An 8,640-nucleotide genomic window follows, 5' to 3' on the forward strand; every position below is an offset into this window, starting at 1 on the left:
CAGTTTTTCCACATTCATGGGGGTCCTTCACCCCTAACCCCAGCAAATGTGAAGGGACCACTATAATTTAGATTTTAAACTTTGCACAGAGCTTTAAAACACGGTTGACATTTCAATGCATAGCTGTTTTAACTTGTAGAATTGTTTATTTTCTAAATTTTATATTTATACATTTGAATGCTTTTGCATGGCTTTTAAATTGTCTTGTTTTAAATTTGCTGTTTGTCGCCTTGAGTCCCTATATTGGGAGAAATTTGGGATATAAGATAATAATCATCATCATCATCTTAGAAATAACTGCCTGTACTGGATCTATGAGAAAGTTCTCTCCTGTCATCCCATTTCCCACCTTTCAGAAATGGCAAATGTGTTCGCTGGGGATGTGAGCAGAGAGTCCCTCCCCACACCCCCTTCCTTCCTTCTGTTTCAGCTTGTGCTATTGCTGGAAACAGAGGAGAATATGATGCCTTGCAGAGAGAAGTAGGTCAGTGTGAAGATGGCAGCTGCCTCTGATGCAGTCTGATGCTAGGAGGGAGGGTGTCTGGGGGTGGGGAGGAGAATGAAATGGTGGAAAGGGATGGGAAGGCAGCTTGCAAGAGAGGCTTTAGTAGCAGGAGGGAGGGTTGTGGGAGTTGGTGGTGGCAGTTGTAGGGTGGGACCCTTCTTGAGAAGAAGGCTGATTGCACAAATGCCAGACACCCCCCCCCATTTCCCTGCCCTTCCTTTCTTCCCTCCTCTACTCTTTCCCCCTCCCGGTCCCCACACTTTTCTCCTCTGTCTGGGAGATACCCACTTCTGAGACTGAGAAAAAGCCTGCCACATAGTCATAAGGCTGCTTTGCTACAGCCTGTCTGGGATTGGAACTGATCCCGGCAGATGGCTTGAGAACACACTTGATTTTTCTGCTCAAAACGTATGAATGGAGACACAGCATGGCACAAAACAGATAGAACAAATGAGAGGCTAGGGAGTGAAGATAGCAAGGGGTGGGGGAAAGAAAGAAATGGGCATGGATTTATCTTATTTAAAAAAAAATTGAAGACAGGCAGATGCATGGATGGAAAAGAGGAAAGGCAGAAAGGAAGCAAAATGTCTGAATGAAGGGTATAGGCGGGGGAGGTGAATAAAATGGAAGAAGATCTAGGTTGTGGGAGAGAGGGAAGACAAAATGGGGAACAGTGGCTTCAGAATAGAAGACAATGTTTTGTGCAAATGATTGAAATAAATGTTGTTCAGCTAAACCTGTTTTACTGAGCAGAAATAAAAACGCAGTCTAAAGTGTTCTGCATGAAGTGCAGTGCTCTACGTGGTTCATGGTGTTCACAACCTCTGATTTAAAAATCCTCTTGACGTGCCTTCAAAACAGTTAGCCAATTCACTGGGCTCTCTTCTATTCTGGTTCTGTCAAGGAGGGCTTCCTTATCACATATTGTAATCCTTACTGGACAGTCCCATGTGCTCTTTCTCCGGTTACTCAGCCAGCTTGGCTAGTTCTGACCTGTCCCCTGTATCTGCATTGCCTAATAATCCCATGCTCCAGGATGACCAACAGTCATCCTTTAGTCTTTTACACACTGCACAATCTTCAGACTTTTGCACAAGATTTGGCACATTGCACAATCTTCAGTCTTTTTGCACATTTGTACAGAAGAGCTCTCTGGTTCTGTCAAGGAGAGCTTCCTTATCATGATTCTTCTTCCTGGACAGTCCTGTTTGCTCTTTCAGCTACACTCCAGTCACTCAGCCAGATTTGCTAGTTCTGACCTGTTCTCCCCCTTTCCCCCATTTCTGTATTGCCTAACAATCCCATGCCCCAAGACGACTGACAGCCATCCTTCAAAATTTCGACATTGCACAAGCTTTAGTCTTTTTGCACATTTGCACACAATTTCCCCATGTGCGGCTGTTTGGCTGAAGTGCTGGCTGGTGCAAAGAGGCAGGCTGGCTGGGGATTGCAGAGCCTCCATTTTGCTTCCACCCCACCCTCAGCATCCTCCCATCCTTTCTTTTGTCTGCCTTCTCAGATGCTGTTTCCCTTCTGTTAATGCACATTCTCTTAACATGCCTGCACAGCAACCAGTTGTAAGAGTCTGCCTTTTGGGCTCTCTTTTTTCTCCAAACCCCAACTCCCTCCTCTTCTCAGCTAGAGACAGAGTGGTGCTGTCTGCAGACACACATGCGCATGCACATACACACATAATCTTCATTGCTGTCTCTCTCTTTCTGGCTCTTCTTCCCACCCTGATTCTGCCAGCCTTTCTTCTCCTCCTCCTCCCCTCCCTTCCCCAGCCTTTTCTTTCTGCAGTGCTCCCAGCCTCTACTGCAGTGTCATCCATCACTCACAGGGCATGGCAGGGTGGCTACAAGGAACATAACTATTCCCTTGCCAGAGAGAGAGGCCAGGTTTTCCAAATGCAGAAACTTCAGCCCAGAGAAGCCACTGCTTTGGCTTTTCAAATGTTTAATTTATTTAGTTCCTTTGTTTTGAGGGTGGGTTTGAGGAAGGAGGGGGGAGATGTTGTTTCCAGCATTCCTGCAAAGGTGACTGAAAGGAAACCAAGGAGACAGGGGAGAGACAGCAAAGGAGGAACACAGATGGAAAATGAGGGAGAGATGAAGAGGGGCAAAGTGAGGAGGGGGAATCGGATCAGGGCTGAGAAGATGGGAAAGGGCCACCAGGAAACTAAAGGAAACAAAATGGAGCGCCAGAACCACAAAAAAGGAAAATGTGGGTGAAATGCGCAAATCACAGTGAGCATCAAGGAGGTAAAGAGAGAGAGAAAATGATAGACCTGAGCAGGAATCAGGCCAAAAGAATAAAAAAATTTAAAAAAGGAAATGGAAGGAGGAAGAAATGGGAAGACACGTTTCTGGTATTCAAATATTTTCATTAGCCAACATTTTGCTACAAAAATGCTACTGTTCAAGTTTCAGATATAAAAACTACAGGGGACTGCTGAGGGATTTCTGGGACATTCCCTAGGACAGAATAGAAATACAGTATCTTTTAAAAATTAATTAATTAATTAATTGGTAAATAGAAGGCATTCCAAAGAAAACTAGTTTTGGTGTTGAGATCTCAATTCTGTGGCCAGTCCAGGGAGGGAGGGAGTCAGATGCAGGACATATCAAACACAGCTGCAGGGAAATTGGGTACTGTAACATGCCACCCCCATATCCATGGATTTAGTATTCACAGTTTCACTGACCCACATCTGAAAAAATATGTTCTTTCTTGGCATTTCTAGGTCTACCAGTGTAACTCTATGGTATTCTTGGGCTAGAAGCCATTCATCCCATTGAAAAGAATAGGGTTCCCCATTATCTGCAGTTTCAGATCTCCATAGGGGGCCTTGGACAATAACTTCCATGGATACAGAGGTTGTATTGTATGTGTGTATGTGCCTTCAAGTAATCTGTCCACTTATGGTGACTTCATAAATTTCTTTAATATTCTTTATTGAGTAATTTCAGAATATTACATAGATAAATCATATTTCCATCATATTATTTCATCACTAGCCACACATCGTTATACATTAATCGTAACCTTTGAGCAATTATGAGATTAACCAGAGTGAACATCTTTCATCCTTCTTTCTTAAAGCAAAAGAATTCCCTTTATCTATTGCGTATCATATATTTTTACGTTTAAATAGATTCTTTCCTTCATAAATTTCATAGAGTTTGCTTAGGCAAGGAATACTCAGAGATGGCTTTGCCAGGTCCTTCCTCTGAAATATTGCCTTCAATTCACCTGCTGACCCTATGAATTTTGGGGGTTTTCTTAAGCAAAGAGTACTGGGAAGAAGTTTTGCTACTTCTTTCCTCTAAAATCTAGCCTCCTTCTCCTTTGAATCATATAAATGGAAGGGACAACGAGGGCTATCTAAATGCTAGAGGGAGGAACCAGCAAAACTTCATCTGAGATTTCAGAGTAATCCTTGTCAATGTAGGAATACAAAACTAATGCACTCTTGCACTACAGCACCTCGTATTCTCTGGCAATTTCCCATCCAAGTACTAACCAAGGCTGGCCCTGCTTAGCTTCCAAGATCAGGTGGGATCTGGTGCCTTTGGGGGTATTTAGGCTTTAGGGACAGTAGCAGGAGACATATAACTGAGGTTTTAGTTTCAATTCTGTCCCAAAGGGAGACAGTATGATTTTTGTCACATAGCGCAACTGAAGAGATTTTAACTCACTCCATTCCAGTTTCCTCCATAGGCTGAGCCATGATGGACCAAAGAAACTGTGTGCTATGAGCCTGAGGGTGTTACAGTCGGTCCTTCTTATACATGGATTTTTTATACACGGATTCAAGCATACACGGTTTGAAAATGTTCCAAAAAAGTATAAATTTACCTTGATGTTCCATTTTTTATTAGGGACACCATTTTGCTATGCCATTATACTTAATGGGACTTGAGCATACACGGATTTTGTTATACACAGGGGATCTTGGAACCAAACCCCAGCGTATAACAAGGATCCACTGTATTTTATCCTCTCTTCTTGGGTGAAAATGGCAAAATCTCTTACATTCACTTGGCTCCTACATTGCTTTGATGATAATGCTTATTTTCCTACTTATTTATAGCATTTATACCCCACTCTGTGGCTGGTTATCAATCAAGCTTATACTCCAAAAAGTCATAACACAAAAGGAAAAGAGAGGGGCATGGAAAAAGAAAACAAGAAGAGTGAGGTACAAGTTCTTAATGTTATGAGGTTTCTCAGTCTATGATTGAAATTGAAAGACAGTTGGAGAGGTGGAACTGGCTTCTTAGAAATAGTAGCTCTTCTTCAGCCTGGTGAAATGGCTGCTGGATGATGGTTAGGGAGAGGCAAAGCACAGAGGGATAATTCATGATATTGATGCAGTTGTTGTTTTTATATGCCTTCCTGTTGACTCTGACTTAATACCATAGGGTTTTCTTGGCAAGATAATCCAGCAGAGGTTTGCCATGAAAATCCCCTAAGACTGGGAGAGTGTGACTTGTCCAAAGTCTCCCACTGGGTTTCCATGGCTGAGTAGGGATTGAAACCATAGTAGACCCTTATCACACGGAGGTTTTTGCAGCTCTGATCCGACGTGACTGCGGGTCCAACTATGCGAATTCACGCGATAACGTGATGTATTATCACACATGATTCCTTTCTATGGGAGCTCCTTCCATGGCACTTCCACGGTGAATCCAAAGTGACTCCTCATTTTGGTGAATTCGGTAAAAAGTGAATTCACAGAATTCGCATTCAAGCTCATTTCGATTTCACTCCGAATTGGTCTGGTATGTAATGCAACTTTGCTTCCATCCTGGTACACCCCCTCCAAGATCCCACATTTCCCATGATGCCATGCTGCAATTTTGCCCTATGTGCTTCCGGTACTCCCCCCTCCCCCCGTTTCCGTTGCTGCCGAGGGGAAATGTGGTTGTTTCTGATGCCGCTGGGTAAAGGGCAGAGAGCTACTGGGGAATGAATGTATTCATGTTTTAATGTGGACAGGAGACATGCTGGTGAGGAGGGGGAAAGCGGCTGTTTCCGATGCCGTTAGGGAAGGCTGCTTGTATGGCTGCAAAAACGGACCATATATCCCAGAAAAAGAGTAATAGTTTGGGTGCCAAAAGGGACCATATCTCCCAGAAAAAGAGTGCTAGTTTGGGTGCCAAAATGGACTCTAAAGCTGTCATTCATGTGAAGCTAGCATTCACGTGAAACTGGAACTAGGAAGTGGCCCCTTCTTCACCCAGGAAGTGCAAAGGTTCACGATGCATTCAGATCCCCACTGAGCATGCGCAAGGTTCCCAATTCAAATAACTGAATCCGCATGGTAAGCACCAGTGTGGTAATACAATTTGCACTCACTCCACTTTACGTGAATCTGTATCACATGCCTTGCCTTGGATTCGATACCCCCTCGATTCAGAAGGGCAACCAGGTGTGATAAAATATGTGTGTTATAAGTCACCCTGGATCTGAGCTGCAAAAACCTCAGTGTAATAAACACCATTGTCTTACAGAGTCCTAGTCAAAACACTAAACCATTGCCCTGTGCTAAACTTCCCTTGGATTTCAAAATCAAATGCATGAAAAATCTGAATGCTGTCCAAGTTTATTCCTTCAGGTTATTACTTGAAGCTATTACTCTTAATCCATAGATAAGACAACTTGTTGGAGCTCAGGTGTCATCACCTTGAAAAAGCAGGTGTTCATTTGTAGAAGATTGTTGATAGTACAGAAGTATTCTCTAGCCAGAATACTCAGCACTTCATTAAACAGAATACCCACTACTAGATTCTGTGTTGCCAAAACACAGATCAGGTGTATTTTACTGGATTGCAAAAATACTGTATTATTTACTTAAATTTTCTCCAGCAACTCTAAAGGAAATGGGGAGCATCACAGAGAATTCTGTTAGCTGCTTTTCATCTAATTTAGATGGAACTGTATAAAACCAAAGTTGATGAAAGGAGAACATGGTACTGATTTCGGTATGAACTGAAATGGATAAATAAAAGGTGAATTGAAGATGAATGTTTGCACTGGTATATGCAGTTTTCTCCACCAGAAGCAAGAGTAAAGGTTTTGAATGAAGATTTTAGAATGCCTATTACACCACTATAGTCCAGTTAGTTATAAGTATTAAAAGTGCGTGCATGCATGCATAAATAATTAAATAAATAAATCAGGATTACCTCTGAAATGAATAGAGTACTCTTTTGAAATTCATCTGGATAATGTTCACTTTGAGGCCCAGGCTACTCTGAAAACATTGAGAATGATAATGGGTATTTGATGAAGGGAAACAGTTGGAGATTAATGTTTTTAGACAAGGTTTGTCACACTTTTTAGAGAAGATGTAGAAATTCAAAAACCCTACTAGGTTTGTTGTTGCTGTTAACTGCCCTTGAGTTGATCCTGACTCATTGCAACCCTGTGGATGAGACATCTCCAAGACCTTCTGTCCTCCACTGCTTTGCTCAGGTCCTGCAAATTCATGCCTGTGACCTCTCTGATTGAGTCCATCAATCTAGCAGGTGGTCTGCCTCTGTTTCTACATTCCTCCACCTTTTGTAGCATTGTTGTATTTTCTGATGAGTCATGACTTCTCATGATGTGGCCAAAGTATGACAGCTTCAGTTCTATCATCTTGGTTTCCAGGTAGATTTCAGGCTTGATCTGATCAAGCACCCATTTGTTTGTCTTTTTGGCTGTCTTCTCCAGCACATCTCAAATGCGGTGATTTTCCTTCTATCCACCTTCTTTACTGTCCAGCTTCACTTCAATACATGGTGATGGGGAATACAATGGTTTGGACGATTCTAACTTTAGTGCTCTGTTGTATATATTTACTCTTTAGGATCTTTCTTTCATTGCTGCCCTCCCCGTTCCTACTAGGCCTAGAATGAAAAACATCATTCCCATTGCAACCAAGAGCTCTAAATTGTGGGCTTAGGCCTGATTTTGGAGTTCTGGATTCCTACACCATTAATTTGCTAAAGACACTTGTGTTTTTCCTTTTTATCAGATCCAGAGGCGTTGTGACTTCTTCAGTGATGCGGATAAATATCCAGACAGATAAAAGGAAGGACATCATAATTAAACTATGAATTTCACTCTCACAAGATATGATGATGTATGATAGCTTGAACAGCTTTAAAGGGGGATTGAATGCATTGATGGTGGATGGGGCCATAATTCACTACTAGTCTGGATAGGTATATATCACCTACAGTATCAGAGCCAGTAATTTGCTCTATGTCATTTGCTGGGGAGAGCAAGATGGAGGTGCAGTTCCCTCCACTGGCAATGGGTTGCCTTCTGTCTGAACATAATGTTGGACATTATCCACTTATCAAGTATAGCTTTTATTTTGTTCTCAAAAGATAGAGATAGTGATAATGATATTGGTGGGATGATCAGTCTGCTGCTTGTTGAGGAGGTATCTGCTCTTGATGGGTGTGCATTCTTCCTTTAAGAACACCATTTGCTGTTTGGGAACACAAATGCATAAGAAACATTTGTGAGTTGGAGTGCTTTTCATCACCTTTAGTTAATATGCCCATTTTCAACTCGCGTGGAAGACAAAGCTCTAGCTTTTGTCATCTGTACTTTGGTAACTTCCCTACTACCTTTAGTAGACCACAAGCAAAGCATTAGCCAGTTGCTTACTTAGGTAGCTGGAAAGGCTAATGCATTCCTAGGTTGCACTAAGAGGTGGCACAAGTGATCCCCGTCAGATGTTCTTATGAGATCTGCCACCCCATTTGCTGCTACCATTTCCAGTCCTATGAAGAAATCCTGAGGGAACTGGACACATTTAGGGTGGAGAAGAGGCAATTAGGACAGGATAAAATAGACAAATATTTCGAGAGTTGATACATAGATGATGAAGCAAATCTGTAGGATTCAAACCAAAGAATTAGACTTAAAAGAAAAGGGATTGTGATTAACTACAAAGAACCTCCCAACAGGGAGACTTCTTTGACAGTAAAGCAGACTGAATACTTAGGTTATTTTCATCTTTCCTGCTCTCAAACTAACTGCCATTCACCCTACATTTTTGCATCTGTTTTTTTCTACCTAAAAGCACAACTTCATCTTTGTTTTAATTTACTTTTTGTTGGTTTTGACTGTTG

The 8,640-nt window shown here is 42.0% G+C and overlaps 1 protein-coding gene across 1 annotated transcript in view; it reads left to right on the forward strand.

The window, feature by feature from the left end:
- The first annotated feature begins 459 nt into the window (after positions 1 to 459).
- MFAP5 (microfibril associated protein 5) overlaps positions 460 to 8,640 on the forward strand; it is a 43,906-nt gene continuing 35,725 nt past the window's right edge. Inside the window, exon 1 of the mRNA XM_042455760.1 lies at positions 460 to 484. The gene's annotated coding sequence lies outside the window, so the exon portion shown is untranslated. The remainder of the gene's footprint in view (positions 485 to 8,640) is intronic.

This window comes from Sceloporus undulatus, chromosome 2 (genome assembly GCF_019175285.1).
Source record: "Sceloporus undulatus isolate JIND9_A2432 ecotype Alabama chromosome 2, SceUnd_v1.1, whole genome shotgun sequence".
NCBI lineage: Eukaryota > Metazoa > Chordata > Lepidosauria > Squamata > Phrynosomatidae > Sceloporus > Sceloporus undulatus.